Source organism: Paroedura picta, chromosome 9 (assembly GCF_049243985.1).
Source record: "Paroedura picta isolate Pp20150507F chromosome 9, Ppicta_v3.0, whole genome shotgun sequence".
NCBI lineage: Eukaryota > Metazoa > Chordata > Lepidosauria > Squamata > Gekkonidae > Paroedura > Paroedura picta.
This window is the reverse complement of record NC_135377.1, coordinates 39,124,970-39,142,979: the sequence shown is the minus strand read 5'-3', so window position 1 is coordinate 39,142,979 and position 18,010 is coordinate 39,124,970. Positions and strand designations below refer to the sequence as shown.

The 18,010-nt window shown below is 41.8% G+C and overlaps 1 long non-coding RNA gene across 1 annotated transcript in view; it reads right to left on the bottom strand.

The window, feature by feature from the left end:
* LOC143844234 (uncharacterized) overlaps positions 1 to 17,698 on the bottom strand; it is a 33,758-nt gene extending 16,060 nt beyond the window's left edge. The window contains exon 1 of the long non-coding RNA XR_013233879.1: positions 17,606 to 17,698. This is a non-coding gene — a long non-coding RNA (uncharacterized LOC143844234). The remainder of the gene's footprint in view (positions 1 to 17,605) is intronic.
* Positions 17,699 to 18,010: the final 312 nt, after the last annotated feature.

The window sequence follows — 18,010 nt, the reverse complement described above, 5'->3', positions numbered from 1 at the left end:
ATAACAAGGATAAATGAATAATGGGAGGTGCCTTTCCTTTTGAGAATGTGAGTGAGCAAGCTTTTGCAAACGTGAGGTTTCATATGAACAGATTTAAATGTAATATTTTGTATGTTTCAATAACCTCTGTAACCAAAATGTGGGGCAAATTAACCTGGAAAAGTGTGTGGGGGGCTAACTAACCCCCTTTTTCAGCCTTCTACAACTACATATATTTCTCAGACTTATTGAGGTAAATGACCCTGCGGTGTTTCAAGCTACCCATTCCTGGACTAGTAAAGTATCAAGTATTTCAATATAACATTTTGGGTTACAGTCTATCACTATTTTTTCCTTGCATAAAGTAAAAAGTGCTGAGTGTGCCAACCAACACATAATACTTTATGTAAGGAAATTTATTTGTAAAGAAAATATGTCAAAATAGAGTGTTGGCCTTTTTGGATCTGACTGTTTGGGTGCTTAGCTTGTAGCTATTCACCAGCCAGCAGAAAGAACATACTGGAAAATTGCTAAAGGGCTGCTTTAAATCAAAACAGCAGCTCCAGTAAAGAATGAAAATGAATTTCACTCTCTGCTGAAGCTCCAGAGGGAAGACCCAAAGGATGGAAATTTGATGGTTGAAACAGAGCTAGCAGAGTTTTATCTAAAGTGAAATTTGAGGTGACTAAGACTATTCAGGCGGTTACCAAGGGACCCTCTTCCAGATGTGTGCTGTCTTCTCTGATTCCATTTTGGCTTAATTCACTTTGGCAGCCATTGTAGCAGCTAGCAATACCATACTTTGATGAAAAGAGGTCAGGGATCTCCTCAGGCTATGCTAACAAATGGCCAAAACTGGACTGGAGATGGATTCTCTGATGGGACATCTCTATGACTACCCACCACCACAGGGGCTTGCATTGACCTTGATCTATCAGTGTAATGTGTTCAGCAAGGACAAGTCTTCCTGAGTCCAAAATCTAAATACTATCAGGCAGCTAGAAGTCCCCCTTCCTAACTCAATCAAAGCTAGGAAACCCACAGATTATCATTAAATTTACCCTGTCTTCTTGAACGTTGCAGTTATTTCTTTGATATTATTTTGTGCTGGCTCCTATAACTATTGATGTTGTGCTACCCAAAATTGTGCAGTGTCACCCTTCTGATGGCTCAGAGGCAGGCATCTCCATTTTTCTCTTCTGGAACCAGCAAATCTTACTATCTCCTTGGGATCATCCGAAGCTCTGACTACAGGTTCCATACACTGATTCTGTGAATTACTGAAACAATGTATTGTGGCAGAGTGGACACCAATCCTAGGGGGGGTGAGGAGGATGACACAGAAACACTGTGCTAGGAGGAATCAGACTACAATTTTATTGATTATGGTTTTATAAGGGCTAGGCACAGATTAGGTTGGGAACAATAGGTGCAGTTGACAGTCAAACTGCTGTAGCACCTTCTCCAAACATTTGGGGGGTAACTGAGGGCAGAAGGCTGACATTAAGACTGGATGCAGTAGAAAGCTCTATTCCTAGCCATAACCATCCTCCTGTGGGTATGGCTGGCCCCAAGGTTGGCTGTTCTCCACTCCTTCCTCCCCAAGGCCTCTTCAGGGGACTCCCATTTTGTTCATAGTGGCAGAAGACTCTGTACAACCTGTACTATGTTTTGTAACCAATGCCTGAATGCTATAGGAGTCAGGGAGCTTTGCTTGCCTAGCTCAATGGACAAACCAAAGTTGCTGGTAAAATACACACTAATCCAGTTCAGAGATTTACAAGTCATATATTGTTGCCCTCTGCAGAGCAGAGTACTCCATCCAAGCAGTAAAGACATCCTTGCTGGTGGGAAAGCCCCGGATGCTCCATCACCCCAACTCTTAGCCTTCAATAAGATCCCAAGTACCTTGAAGAGGTATAGTACGTCTAGCTGTAGAGATCCCTCACTTAGTGAAGAAGTCCCGGGTGTTCAATCGTTACTTCTCCATAGACTAAAGCAAACTCCCAGAGTGCTTCGGAGAGGTGTTTTCTATCAGGTCTGCATAGACCAGATGTTGGAAAATCTCAAGTGTTTGATTATCCAACACCTTGTACTAGAACAAGGGCCTTGTACTAGAACAAGGGCCCTTCAAGTGGTGTACTCTGTCTGGCCTATTAAGGACCACCTCTCTGTTGGAAATTTGTGGATGCTCAATTACACCACCACATGGGAGCCACTTGGAGGATTGTCCCAGGTCATCCTGAGTTGCAAAACATGGGAAAGGAAAATACTTTAGTTGTGGAGAATTAGAATATCTGGCCATGGTTTGTGGTAATCTCAACAAGGATTGGTATCAGGTGTCCAGCACATGCCACTTTGTTCCAAGTACAGGTGGGTCCTTGAATTCTATCATCCTTCAGGGAAGCTTGGAATGAAGGCCTCCCTGATTATTTGTAGACAGCCCTTACACCTGATATTGTAGAAATGTTAATGAATGTGTTCATTTTGCATGTCCCTTTAGCTGCAACCCTATAGAACAGTTTCCCGAGAATGTCACACTAAATAAAGTGAAGCCACAACTAGATGTGACAATGTCCCCAGGTCTGACATGGGTCCACTGCTGTGATTTTATATTTTAATGGGGGCAATTAAAAATGTGAGGACCTAATCCTGAGGTTCAGGGGGGATTGTCAAATTGGAGTGTCCCCCCCCCCCAGTGGCAGGACCAGGCATTCTTGTTTAACCCTCACACCTTTAAGTGCTGAAACAGCTGGAAGGGGGGTTGAATAGGTGTGGGGGGTATTTGCCTGAGCTCGCCATGCTGCAAGCCCAATCAGACTCTTGTGGCATTTTTTTTCATTCCTCTCCCAAAACACTAGAACTCAAGAAGATCCAATGAAGCTTATAGGTAATATATTCAGGACACAAAAAAGAAAATACTTATTTACACATGTATATTAGTTCCCCAGTTTTGCTTGTCTGTGTTCAGTGTTTTCTGGGTCTAGTAAACTGTGGGTTGTTTAGGGCTGAAGTGTCCACAGCTTCACTGAACTCACAGATATAATAAATGTACCCTATAACACAAGTATCATTTTGTGACTGAATCCCATTGTTGCGGGTCCAACAAAGTCCCTCCCCCTGGCTCTCTTCTCCGAACTTCCGGCGAAGTGATCGCCATTTTTTTTTCAGAGCAAGCAGAAAGCAACAAACCAGTGAGCCTTCATTCACCCAGTGAGGCTTCTCCATCTACAGTCCTTCCACAAAAGTGCTTTAAAGCTCTCCTAAGTCCCCAAGCACAACACAGCCCCATGTACAAGTTCCCTTTATTTTCAGCCAAAAATCGTGTCCATGCAGGAGGAGATTTTTTTTTCACTTGGGGTAGCATGGTAACGAAGACTCACCAGCTCACATGCCAGCTAGATGGGTCTCTCAGTTAGGAGGAATCAAGGCATATTCATTGCAACGTGTGTTGTTCTTTTTTTTTTAACTGTTCTTAAAGGGAAAGGGGCTTTTCGGGAGCATGATAACAACCGCCCATTGGTGGTTCATTTGATTGATGGCCAGGGGCAGAACAAAGCACAGAAAAAAATTGCTTCCTTTCTAGACTGGAAACCTGTGGGGAACGATTGAAATGCTACTGGATTCCACTACAAAGGCAGGTATGCGTAACGCTGAGATTGCACTTTTAAAAATAGTGTTTCCGCTTTGTGGAACCAATTGGCAACATTGGTCCTTGTGTGGAAACACCCTCAGAGTCCCTCAGTCAAACCGTTGATGTCCTACAAGCTACCAGGGCAAGCTCAGCTTTGCAAACACATTTGCAGAAGGCAATACAAGGATTGGCTGGCTGCATTCCAACAGCCAGACAAGGCTGTTATTTCAATTACCGTATATACCTGCATATAAGCCGAGGAAGGCTTTTTCAATGTGAAAAGGAGTGCTGAAAAACACAGCTTATAAATGAGTATATACGGTATGTACTATGCAAGCAGGAAACAAATTTAGATGAGAACATTTTTAAAATATTTAAAATGTTTTTAGTCTCCCCAAGAGGTTAATACTGGTCAAGGGTCCAAAAGTACAAACCCGTGAGCCAGGCTAAACCAGCACTCCCTGTAAAGTAGGTTGCCATCACCCCTGAATCTACCTCAAGTCCTAAGAGTCCAGGGGCAATTCTCAGGTCTATATGGGAATAAAGACAAGGCATCTCAACCCAATTCAGGAAAGAGAGACTCCAAAACAAGGTACACAGGTAACTGTAACCAAGAAGGCCTTGGGAGTGGTGCAATTTCCTGTAACATTTTCAAAAATCAGCCAAAAGTTTTAAAAATTCATTGATACTTATTAAGGTACAACACAACAAGCTGTAAAGGTAAAGGTATCCCCTGTGCAAGCACCATGTCTGACCCTTGGGGTGATGCCCTCCAGCGTTTTCATGGCAGACTCAATATGGGGTGGTTTGCCAGTGCCTTCCTCAGTCATTACCGTTTACCCCCCAGCAAGCTGGGTATTCATTTTACCGACCTCGGAAGGATGGAAGGCTGAGTCAACCTTGAGCCGGTTGCTGGGATTGAACTCCCAACCTCATGGGCAGAGCTTTCAGACTGCATATCTGCTGCCTTACCACCCTGCACCACAAGAGGTTCTTTCAACAAGCTGTACTAGTAGTGAAAGAAAATAATCAAATAATCAAATATTTAATATAACTTTTCTAATACTCAGTACTCACAAACAGGAAGGTTTCCGCAATCAAAATTCAATAGACTATAAAGCAAAGTTCAAAACTCAAGATGGTCAGGCCCAAAGGGAAGATACAATACAAGACAGTAAAACCAAAAAGACCAGACTCCAAGGTAAGGCCCACAATAGATAATAAAATAGGTAATACCAAAACAAAGAGGTCAAACCCTGGGGTAAGACCCACAAGGGTAATATGAAGAATTTACGTAATACAGAATATTTTGGAACATTCTCTCACATGGGACCTACTACTATGAATCAATCAAATTAATTGCATTTAGGGGAAAACCAATTAACACTTTAGTAACCAAATGTGAGGTCACTCACAATGTCCAGTCTGGAACCATTGTTCAAGTGTTACCAGGCTGATGTCACTTGACCTGCTGTAACAAGAAGTGTCAAACTCTCATGCCTGGCAAAGCTGTTGTAAGCTGGGGAGAAGTTCTTCTCTTCATGCTTGATGACCTGTGGTGGTCATGCTCATCTCACAGGTGCAATTCAAGGAAAACCACTTCAGCAGTAATTGGAAAGAAATATTTTTAAAGTCACTTCATAACCAGGCCTACTTAGGGTGAGGGAGGTGGAACTATTGTTTCAAGAAATTGAAAAATGTTTGCTTTTCCACTACATTTGGTAACTTCATTCAGCCCCCACATCTGCATTTGGACATATTTCGTTAACTATGTTTCCCCCTTGTAATTAAACCTGAACAAATTGTGACCTTCCTGTTTGGTTCTTGAATCTGTTAAACATCTTTATTATGTTGTACGCTGATTTACTTTCCTTTATTTTCTGTAGTTTTGCTATTCACGTGTCATACCAAAACTGTAATTCCAATCTTAGCTATATTTATTGCTCAGTTACTTATGCACCTTGACTCCAATTAGGCAACAAATTTCATTCTCACATCTGTTTGTTATCTCTTAACCCAATCTCAGCTATAGTTGCCCAGAACAAAATTTGTGGCAACAAAGTTTCATTCAAGGTTTAAACTTTTATGTACATGCACGCTTCCTCAGTTACTTATGCATCTTGACTCTGACGAGCTCTTCCTGGCAACTAACCCTGCCTTGCTATTTGTAATGGTAGAGGAAACTCTGTTTCACTGTATCTGAAGAAGTATGTCAGCACATGAAAGCTTATACCTTGAATAAAACTTTTGGTCTTAAAGGCACAACTTAGTTCTGCTGATTCAGACCAACACAACTACCCAACTGAATCTACACCGCATTAATGTTTGAGATGTGTTTTTGCTCTCACGGTAGTTTAACCCTTTGCACATAGTTATCTTAATAACATAGAAAGGATGACAATGGGCTGGCACAACTGACAGCTGGGGAAAACATGACCCATTTCCAGAATTCCTTTTTAAAAAAAATCTATTATACTCGAATTAAAGAAGAATGAAATGCAGCACAGAAAGAAATTATAGAACAATACAGGAACAGATGGAGGAAATCTGTTCATTTCTATTTACACTTCTTGAAAGATGTGATATTAAATACACCAAACTGAAAGTTCAAGTGAAACAAATAGAACTTCCCTATGTAAGCTGCCACAGAGTTAAGCTCTTGCCAAAAAATGGAAAGTAGCATATCTGTGCCAACTTCCTGAAATCCCTGTGTTAACGCAACTGCATGAAGAAAGGCATCCCACAGTGAATATTGCCACAGCCTTCTTCCAGCAGGAGCTGCATATGTGGAGTGGAAGGGCACTCTGCCCTTCATACAAGAAGTACTTGCAGAAAGGGGGAGAACTCATGAGGATGGAGATATCATTTTTGATGTGGAACACGTCTTCTGGCATGCCTCCTGGGATGGAAATGGGTATGGAGCGCATCAAGCTGGTGATTGTCCTACCCACTTAACTGCTGCTCTGGGATTAGGGCGGGTGGTTGCTGTGATGTCAGGGATGGAGGAGACACACCTACCCCACTCCCACCATCAGTGCCAAAACCAGGCTTGGCAGCTGCAGCAATGTTAGCAGGGCAAGAAAAGGCCTCCCCATATGGCCCATCAAAAGAGCCCTGGAGGGATGCAGCAGCAGAAACAAAGCCGTTAGGGAAGTCAGGCAGGGACTGTTACCACACAGGAGGCGTTTAAATGTTGGAAAGAAAGCCGGCATGCTGTAGTCATTAGAATGTTAAACTAGCTACTGGGAGACCAGGATCTGAACCCCCAACCTTACTGTTCAATAAAGCTCTTGGTTTCAATATTCTGCATCTCGATGCTTTGTTTCAGCTTTGCCTTGGAACTGTGGCCATAAGTGATCCCATAAAGCTGTGTGTGCATTATGGCCCACTTACATTGGAAGTTAAAGCCTAAACTTATAGCTCCTTCAAAACAGGAGCAAGAGGCAGTGGAAAAGAAATCTTTTTCTCTTACTCTTGGCTTCCCAAGTGTGAATTTGTACTAATTGGTTTCCTTTCTATCCACACAATTCAAGAGAGCTGGCCTCAAAGCAGAAGAAGAGGCATTTGAATTGATGAATTCTACACTAGAAAGAAATGATTTACAACCCCAAGGGGGAAAACACACACCACCTTAATGGAGGATTCTGAAGACATGTGATAAAGGGGCATGCAATTCAGATCTACTCCTGGAAAGGTAGAATTTCGTGCAGAACTTTTTACATTGCTTGGATCATTAAGAAGGACAATGTGGAGGTTTCTGCTACTGAGAAAATGGTGTCAGTAAAATGGCATACATTTAAAAGGGTAGCTCTGCCTGCTAGCACAGCAGAATGGTTTAGCTCTACCTCTGAGACTCTTGGGAAAGAGCAAGCTGGTGAGGGTGGTGCTCTGTGTATGAGATAGGATCCAATCTGGCAGCTAGCCTTTTTGTATCTGAAAACATTAAAGAAATTTCAAACCACACTCTGAAGCTCACTAAAGTTGCCAGTATTCCTGGGAATATGTAAAAAGTAAACAGATGCTGTTTGTCAATGCGCAAGGGGAAAGCATAGTTTTGCATAGTATAACTTATCTTTCGGTATTTAGCTAAATTTTATCTGATATGGATGTTTTGTTATGCCAATAAAGGTGTCCTGAGTTTTGAGTCTAACTAGCTAAAGGTCACATGACTCATCCAGGTTCTCCTTTGACTACCTGGAGGTCTATACTGCTCATCTGTTCTTTGAAACCTGTAAATAAATAAATCTTTTTGTTATTCATATGCAATTCCAGCCTCAGTGATATTCCTGTTCTTCTGGTTCACCACACAATCTACCTCATGGCAGCAAACACAAAGCCTTTATACTTACTACCATAAGAACTCCTTGTAGCTGAGGGGAACATCTGGGGACATTCTGCACAACGGGCAATGTCGTTAAATCTGAGCGCTATTGAAAAGCGCTGCAAGCAAAAGCGGTCTCAGTAATGCATACAGCTGGTTCAATCGAAAAAAAAGGCTCTCCCACTAGTGCTGTTCTCATAACGTACAAGTTTCCGGTCTCGCTGAAATCGAAACAAAGGCGATATTTTTCCGCACTTCCTCCTGCCCCTGGTCGTCAATCAAACAGATCAGCCAATTAGTTGTTGCGTTTGTACTTCCCTTTAAAAACTTTTTTAAAAAACACAAAAAGACCAGTAGCCACGCATATTCATTCATTTGATGTATCAGAAAGACCTTTTTTGCTGGCTTAGGAACTGGCGCTTATTCGTTTACACGCTCTGAAAGTTAAAAAAAAAAATCACTCCCCCCAGTGTTATTTCTGGCTGAAATTACAGGCAGTATCGAACAGGGGGCTGTATTGTGCTCGGAAACTTTACAGACAATTGCTTGTGGAGGGATTTCAGCCAAAGAAGCATCGCTTATTCATTGCTTTTGCCGGTTTAAGGGGGGGGAAATGGTGATCGCGACGCTGGAAGCTTGGGTGCGAGAGCTTAGGGAGGGACATGCTTGCTACCACTATACTGAGAATGCACATGTCTTTTTCAGATGTGTTGCAGGTTGTTCTCAAGAGTCTAGCGGGTTTTTAAAGGGGGAATCCACTTTTGGGATTCCTCAAAAATCGCTACAACAAAGTGATTTTTGCGGAAGTGTTGCAGGAGTCTTGCAGATTATGTACCACGTCGTGAATAACGAAAAATAAATAGTGTTACACAATGGTAACACTTCAGCAACATTAACGCTGTGTGGAATGGCCCTTATTATTTAAATGAAACCAGGTCTTCCAAAATCATAAGCTGCTATTTCAGTCTGAGCAGTTGGCATAAAGGCCTATCAAAATGTGGAAAATAAAGTAGGGAACAAAGCTAGCCCTTTAGCACAGAAAGGACAATAAAAAAAGAAAGAACTTGATATACTAATAATAAGACAAAAAGCTCCAGAAAGGGAAAGAGAAATAAAGGAAGAAATGTCCAAAAGGAAATAGAGTTAGAGAATTTCCAAGGCATGAAATTAAATTATAAATGGAAGAATTGCAATTAAGGGCTGAGTTGAAAAATACTAAGCTAGGTGTAAAGTCTATTCTATTGGTCTAAACAAATTTCCAAAATTTCAGAAAGATGATATTGAAGCTTTTAAAAGTTAGCTTTGAAAGGTCTTATAAAGATTTTCAAGTAGCTGACAATGAAAGAATGATTTATATCTGCTCACCAATATGTGGGGTTTAAAATGACATCTATTCTGAAATGAGGAATAAAGAGCCCCTAGACTATGATCTCTTTTAGGAAATGATAAGAGATTTGGATTAACTGCTAAATAGAGCAGAAAAGTATTTAGGGAACAACTGTCAGTTGGTCTGTCATTTACATAAACTGTAAAATCTAACCCGTTAACTGCTAGAGGGACTAAAATTCTAGTTTAGGTAGTGAATTTAACAGCATTGGAATAGTTTCACAGGGTCATACTCAGAGATAATAAAAGTAGTGACACCCAGGCTCTCCGCTGTAACAATTATTCCATGAAGCCAAACTGTACCGACTTAATGCCCCATGGTTTTTAACTAGACTGACTAATAGTTATCTCTTAATATCAGTGGATCCAAACTCTTGGGCCCATCATTTAACACCAATAGAGGATTGACAGCATACAGATATTATCCCCCACACTTTGCATTCCAGTTTCTCATCTCAGCCGTGCATTTGGTACACATGTAGGAAGCTGGAGAATCTTTAAAAAGAAATTTTATTGGACTCTCTCCAACATCAGGATACTTGCAGCTGAGTCTCCTAAAAAGGAGCTATGCAAAAGTTGAGTGACATAGCCCTAAATAACTCCAGGACTGATAGGACAAAATATCTACCCTTAGTATAGTAAAATTTGAAAGGGTTCTTTGCTGATCTTTGGGCTTGCTCTGTAACATACTGAGAATGAGCATTTCTGGCACCCAGATATTGTAGAAAAACAACTAGTCAGAAATTAGACCTGCAGCCAAAGAGGGAAGGAAATTATAACACAGGAGCCCAAGAATTCTTCCTTGACTAGGGAAGCTCATGGAAGAGAATATACTATGTAATGTGCTGATTGCAGAACAGTCAGTTGATGAGATTTTTAAAGGTTTAATACACGTAGCCAGAGAAGGTCCATCTGAAGAATTCACAGAGCATTTTGCATCTGTAGAGCATTTATGAGCAGCCTCTGCTTATAACAGAAGTGCTATTTAGGAGTGTGGGAATTTGCATCATCAGACAACTGAACAAACCCATGAGAAGAGAATGCAGATGCATCTTGACACACATTTGTTTTGTTGCTATTTCTGGAAGCAGTGCCTTTGAGCAACATTGAGGCACACAAAGTAGTGAATGCCCTGCTGTCTCTTTTCTGCAGATTCAGTTTTCCTAATGAGATCATAAGTGACCTCAGGACCTCCTTTATGTCCACTTTGATGCAGTAGCTATGGGTCATGTGTGGCATGAAACAACTTACATCAACCCCATACCATCCAGAGATGAATGGCTTAATCGGATAGTTCAACAGAAGACCAGGGAGGATCAAAAGTTATATTGCAATGCACCCAGATTATTAGGACAAGCAATTACAAGACAGTGTTTGCCTACAGAGGAGTCTTGCAGGAAAGCTTCTGAGTTATTTCAGCTATTGTGTCAGCTGATAGATGGTTAGTCCCTAATCTTTAAAGAAGCTCATCTGTTTGCCAAACTGAATAATCTCGGCTGATTTTCTCTGGCAGGCTATGCAACCCATATGAATCTCCAACATCTGAATGGAACAGGTGAATTTCCAAAAGTTGGATATATCCATGTAGGGAATCCAGTATCTTTTAGTAAGCATACATGTCCCTGATAAAAGAGAATGACTGTAATGAGGAGACAGGGCTGAATGGTCTTTACATCTGTAGTGCAATTAGGATTCAGAAGAAGTGGCATGATGGACAGAAACTGAGATCAAAAGTTTAATTCCCCTCAGACCTAAACCAGATTCATGCAAAATATCTGCCCTACCTGTAAGCACATTAAGTTTGTATCTGCAACCAAACCTGACAACTGGCACCACACAGACCGTTTATGCACTGGAGGTTTCATGCTGGGCTGCAGGCTGGAGTTTTAGTCGTGGCAGGTTGCCCCACTTCTTCCTGAACCCACACAGGGGAGCCTTTGGCCCGGTGCACCTCATCCAACCCCAATTTGTGCTCCTGCATGGGAGCTGGGGCAGTGAAGTTCCCAGTGCATAAACGGTCACAATGAAGCCATTTCCTGGGCAGGGGCTGCCAAGGGGAGGGAAGGAGGGGAAGGAACCAACCTTTAGGATGGTTAGGGCTGATTGCGTTGAGCAGGGGGTTGGACTAGATGGCCTGTATGGCCCCTTCCAACTCTATGATTCTATGAAGGAGGGAAAATAGAAAACAACGCAGCAGATAAAGGTAGATTAGCTGGTTGATGGAAAGGAGACAAGGAAACTGGAAAAAGGGAGAAATCATAAAAGCTTTCAGGGAGGAGAAAGAGGAAATAGTGGGGGAAGGAAAAATAAAATTCCACTTGCTAGTCTTTTCAAATTCCCCTGCTTATTTATCATAATTTTAGCAGGATTTGTTTATGTTGCCAGTCTTCAAGTTAGTTAATTCAATGTGTCTCCAAAATTATTAAGAAATACATAACACTTCCTTTGTACTAAGTTTTATTCAAAGCACTCTGAAGAACAGTAGCTGCCTACATGGGATTATGGCAGACCTTGAGAATTTTTCCTCTAATTGCTGTCAAAGAAATCTAAAGTTTTACCCATTCAGGAATCATTCTCCACACTGCTGTGTGTGTATAGTTGCAGTGACATTATCATGTATTTAAATCTCGCTAGTCATTTGCTGTGCAATTTTGTGGGTTGGACTGAATTACACTGGGTAATTTACCTCCACTCTCAGTAAGAAAGGAAGGCTATAAAAGGCATAAATAAACAAACAAATCAATTAGACCAGAAGTTACTGCAGCAGCTCTGCTTAAGAGTGCATTTTTAGTGTTGTGCTGTTATCTCATTCACTGTATGATCCTGGTTTGTCTGGGATCATTCATGTGATGATGCCAAGAAGACAAGAATCCAGAAATTATAAGAAAAAAATAGCACTGTGAATGAAACAGTGGTAAATAATAGCAGTGAAAAGGATCTTCTTTAAAGGGCCGCCCCTGCACAGCACACATGGCAACACTCCACAGGAGCCATGCCTGTGTCACCTGGCTTCCCTGTGCTCTCTCTTTGTCCAGAGGTGGGTCAGAAGACATGTAGATGGAAATGGTAGGAAGGGGGAGATGACCAGGCCTGGCAGAGAGCATCTAGAAAGCAAGGTAGATAGGCTGCTAGCAGGGGGAGAAATATTTGAAGAATGGATCATTTGGAAACTGAGGCAGAAATGGGGTTGTCTCTGACATGTATCCACCCTGCCTACCACTCCCGCTTCCTTTGCTTTAATCTGCAGTCATACTTTGCAAAAGGTCAGCCCTCAAAACTACTTTGTGTGTCCCTATCAGTGGAACAAAAATTAACTCAAAAGAAGCAGTGATCACAAAAGTAGTGTGTGAGAGAGGAGGACAATACCCGACTGTGGAATGACTGGCGCAACTTGCAGCATCCCACGGGAATCCACAACGGAGATAAAAAGAGGAAAATCAGTCCTGCAGTCTGAGACAAACAATCACTGCACTTTTCAAGAGGCAGATCTGCAAGCCTTGCTGCTGTGCTGCCCTTAAAACCTTCCACGCCATTCCACCCCCCCCCCCAAAAAAACATGATTGGAACAGCTGTAGGATCAGCTGTGGGCTGTGTTCCATTCAAGGGTAGGACAGACTCCAGTCTGTCACACAGAGGTTTTCAAAAACTGTTCTTATGCCAGGGGTAGTCAACCTGTGGTCCTCCAGATATCCATGGACTACAATTCTCATGAGCCCCTGCCAGCAAATGCTGGCAGGGGCTGATGGGAATTGTAGTCCGTGGACATCTGGCGGACCACAGGTTGACTACCCCTGCATTAGACTATTACTCACTAACAGAAAGAAAAGAATCTGTTTCTACAGTGACATCATTTAATAGAATCATTGATTAGTGTACTTTCATGCCGAAGGCTAAAGATTTTAATCCATTTCACAGAGACATTGACAGTAACCGACAATATAATTTATATCAGGCAAGAGACACGATTTTTATATTCAATCTGCCATTTAGTCACCACCTTTAGAATGATCACTTATCTTTTAACTGTAAATTATTTTTAAAAGGCTCTGCAGGAAATGACTCAGTTTAGTGATGTACTTGTCTATTGTGACTGTACATTTTAAAAGAAAAAATATTGTAAAAATTACAGCCTTCATATTTAATAATTGTCAAAACAATTTTAAGGTCTTTCTCCATATTGCAACCACTTTTTCTTTATTCTCCGTATTGCAAACACTTTAAGATAAGAGTGTCCTTTGTTACATTCAGTACATAAAATGATTGGTCTTGTAGTAATATCAGCACATATGAATAGGCCTGTTGCTCGATTAGACCAGAAAGTCATTGATTCCAACATACTTTTCCATTAACGGGTAACCCTATGATTCTGGGTAGAATACAAATTAAGCAATGAAGATAACAGTCTTCCACCTTGGCAACTGGCATTAAGGAGCTTCTGGTCATTGCCCCTTTAAGCTATCATAGTGAATAACCACAGACAGATTTCTTGCTCATTAAACTGTTTATTCCCTTTTTCAAGTAACCCGAGTCAGTCATGACTTCTTCTGTTGTATGAATCCTTAGGATGAGGCACTCAGCACTGCATATATTGTTCCGAAATGTGACCACACCATGGGTTCATATAAAAACATTTCAGTTATGGCTATTTTGTTCTTATATGAAGATGAACTTCTGTGATCAAAATATATATCATTTTATGCTTTCTGATCTTGAATCTCCTGTGCCATTTTTGCATATCCTCTACTCCGGAGAGATCTGTCTAGAATTCTTTGCTTTCTGTGGGGTTTTCATCATCCTAAATGATTATCTACAAACGTGGATATTTCTGCTGCTGCTTTCTTGTTGTTTTTATTATTATTATTATTATTATTATTATTATTATTATTATTATTAGATTTATTTCATGCCACTCCCCATAGGCTTGTGGCAGGTAACAGTAGTCTTATCCCCATTAAAATACCCATTAAAAGACTTTAAAACAATCCCAACATGGCAGGATTCCATGTCATCTATGAATGTCAATAGATGTTGTGTGGCCTGACTTCCATGATCGTTTGGCCTTCTGATGCTAGAAGTGTGGGAAGGTGAGGGGAAAAGCATCTACCATGAAACTAAAGGGTGGATCCCTAGATTAAAAAAGAGAACTGCTTAAGGAACTCAAACAGCCATCTGATTTCCAGAAGACACTGGCTTCTTTGAACTTCTAGAGCTCCTTGGGCCCTTTCACCATAAAAAATGACCAATATTTGTGAGATAATATACAAGGCTCTTAGAATTTCTGTCACAGATTCAGTTGTTGGATGATGAAATGATAAATGTGGGGAGAAGCATATTTTCATGAATTTTATCAACAATAACTTTTCCGTGATTCTTCAAGGTGACTCACATTCAGGGTAACTCAGTACTGGAAGGTTAATAACTTGATTCAATATCTGTATAACTACTGTAATCATATACTGGTGCTGACAGCTGTTTAATTCATTGATTGAATGTTTAGGGATATTGTTTTATTTATTTACTAGGCTGCAAAGCCCACTGGTAAGAGTGGGCTTTGAAAGGGGGGCTGCAACGGTGACTTGGCACCCCCCGGGGACACCCCCATGCAGGGAACCCTCCCTCGGCTGACCGCCCCCTCCCCGGCTACCCTGGCGGCTTTGGAGCCAGCTCCAAGGCACAGAGGGAAGCCTCCCCCACCTGCCCCCCTCCCCGCCAACTCCGTTGCTTCCCTGCAAGCCTCGGAGCAGGCCACTCTGAGGCCCACAGTAAAGCCTCCCCCACCTGTCCCCCTGCCCACTGAATCTGTGGCTTCTCTGGGGACCATGGAGCAGGCCTGCCGCGTCTGCTCTGAGGCCTGCAGGGAAGCCTCCCCAGCCTGCCTCCGTCAACACCGACTCTGCGGCTTCCCTGCAGGCCTTGGAGTAGGCCTGCCACATCGCCGCCATGGCGGGCCTGCTCTGAGGCCCACAGGGAAGGCTCCCCCACCTGCCCCCTCCCCACTGACTCCACAGCTTCCCTGCAGGCCTCAGGGTAGGCCAGCCGTGTTGGCGATGTGGCAGGCCTTCTCCGAGGCCCACAGGGAAGCCTCCACCATCTGCCCCCCTCCCCGCCGACTCAACGGTTCCCCTGCCGGGCTTGGAGCAGGGGCAGCATGTCGAGGATCCCCCCGCTCCCCTCACCCAGACTGGCCCCTCACTCGGACTTGCCTCGCCCATTCTCTGCCCACCTACCTCTTCGTCAATTATGAAGACACAGTGGCATGCTCTGTCAAGATTGTTGGAATATGCAAGATCTATAGTGTGCTTCATTCAAAGGGATATGAAGAGTATCTTACAGGGGGCATTGGAGGAAAGATATATTTAGCATAGAATAGAAACTCCCCCATGTTTTTCAAGTAATCTCCTCCAGTGTCTTGATTGGCTAACTTCCTGCCTGCATGACAACAGAACAGGCAGAATGAACAGAACTGTTAGACCATTAGGACTTTCTTTCTCTCCTTCTTTCTATACAAAGTTATTCCCATTATTAAACTTGGAGGGAGAAAAATGGTGGTGGTGCGGCTCTTTCTTCGAGGGCCAAAATATTGCCCCCCCCCCCCGTTTGCCAGATCTGCTGAAATTTTGGTGCCATTTAAGGACAAAACAGATGCCCCAGAAAAGCCTATTTCCCTCTTTAAGAGAGAATGAGCAGACATTCAATCTGACATTAATGAAAAAGGAAATTTTCCCTAACATTGTCTTCTTATACAACAAATACTTTCCTGACATTTGAAGTGCACAATAATCCTGCACATACAGTACAGATTTAAAATGATAATTTTTGAAGTGCCTACTCCTAGTCAATATCAGCAACTATTCCTCTGACCAGATCTATAACACTACCATAACCCTACGTATTCAGAATTAAGAATATAATGGTTTTCATTTGAAAGCCAGCATAATGTACTGGTTAAAGTGTTGGACTAGGATACAGGAAACCCAGGCTCAAATCTCCATTTGTCATGGAAGCTTCCTGGTTGACTTTGGGCCAGTCACAAACTCTCATCCTGACCTACCTGACAGGGTTGTTATAAGCATAAAACGAAGGAAAGTAGAACAATGTAAGCCACTATATGTCCCCACTGGGGAGAAAGATGAGATACAAATAAATTTTTAAAAACACCAATTTCCCACTCCTGGGATGTTTGATGTTTCTTATGACTAATTGTATATACTTTTGCTAGCTAAGATTCTCTGATTGCAAATTTGTTTATTTATTCACTCATTCAATTTATATACCATTCCTCACTATGACATCTAATCAATCACATATTCTTCTCTCAAATGCCTGTACAAATCTGCAGCTGATATTCTTTTAAAACAGACTTTGTTATAGAAAACACACGAGGAAGCATATTTAGAGATGACAGAAAACCAGCAGATTGGATTTTAGTTTCACAAGAAAACTGAGAGTTATTTAAAAAGCTGTACTACAAATCAATAGCAAAATGTTTTGTGCATGCTGCTCACTTACTTAGATGTATCATAATCTTTCCAAGGTTAAAAAAGAGATTAATTAAAAGGCATACATTAATTAAATCTAATGGAAAGTTAAACACACTTATGGTAGTGGTGATTTTCTCAGAATGAAGAATTCTTTATCTTGAAGTTCATTTTCCAATGCTTGCTAAATGCCACATAGTACTCAAAAGTACTTGATCCTGATTGGTCTATTGTAAACAGCAGGACTATAATTATGACTGCTTTCCAGAGTAGAAGTACATTGTTCCCTAATAGCAAAGATCCAAGATTATTAACATAAAAAATGAGAAAGAAAAAAATAGCATATAACTACTGAGAAGATTTATTGACTTCCGTTCTCTTATGTAGCAAGTCACTATTCTTCTCAGAATTCCAGATAAATGTATCAGTGTGGTGGGATTAATTTTGTTTCTTCTTAAGAGATGCAGTCTGTTTAAAAAAACAGTCCAAAAAAAAGAAAGAAAACTTAACCCAAGCTTAATGAGAGATTATCTTTGAGAAGCAGTTGAAGGATTAGATTGCACTGCAAAGAGACATGTGCCACGCAGAATAAAGGACACCAACACCAAGGTAGATATTTAGGGAAGGTAAGAGACCGAGGACCTTCATGCATCCCTGTAAATAGGACACATGGCCTGGCCCCTTGGCCCGCCCCAATGGCCAGACGGCTAATCATCTTGGGGCCCTCTCCCTCCTTTCCAAATGGCAAGGAAACACAAGGACCCCAAACTGCAGGGAAGCCACGCACCATGAGAATGCCAGACTCACCAGGTCCTATTCTTCTTTCCTAGTGTCCCCTGAGCAGCTGCAACTTGCAGCCTGGATAATGGCAGCTCCATTTATATCATGAACATGTCAATCTGGACTTCTGCAGTTAAAAAAACAGTAGCTCTAGCATGCAAAGAAAGTACACACAGGTTCACCATGGCTTACTATGACACAATCAGGTTTCAAGGTTATATGCACTCTCTTTCCCCTCCCTCTTTTTTCCACCTTCACACATTAACTGCTTGTCTGCCAACTATAAATTGCTGTTCATGTGAATAGTTTGCAGAAAAACACTGTCATGGTTTGGTGCAATGTAAGGACCCATGTCCCACAGCCTACCACAAGCCTATCAAGTATGACCCACTGGAAGTAGCCTTCACTTCAAGAAGATGGTGGGCATGCTTT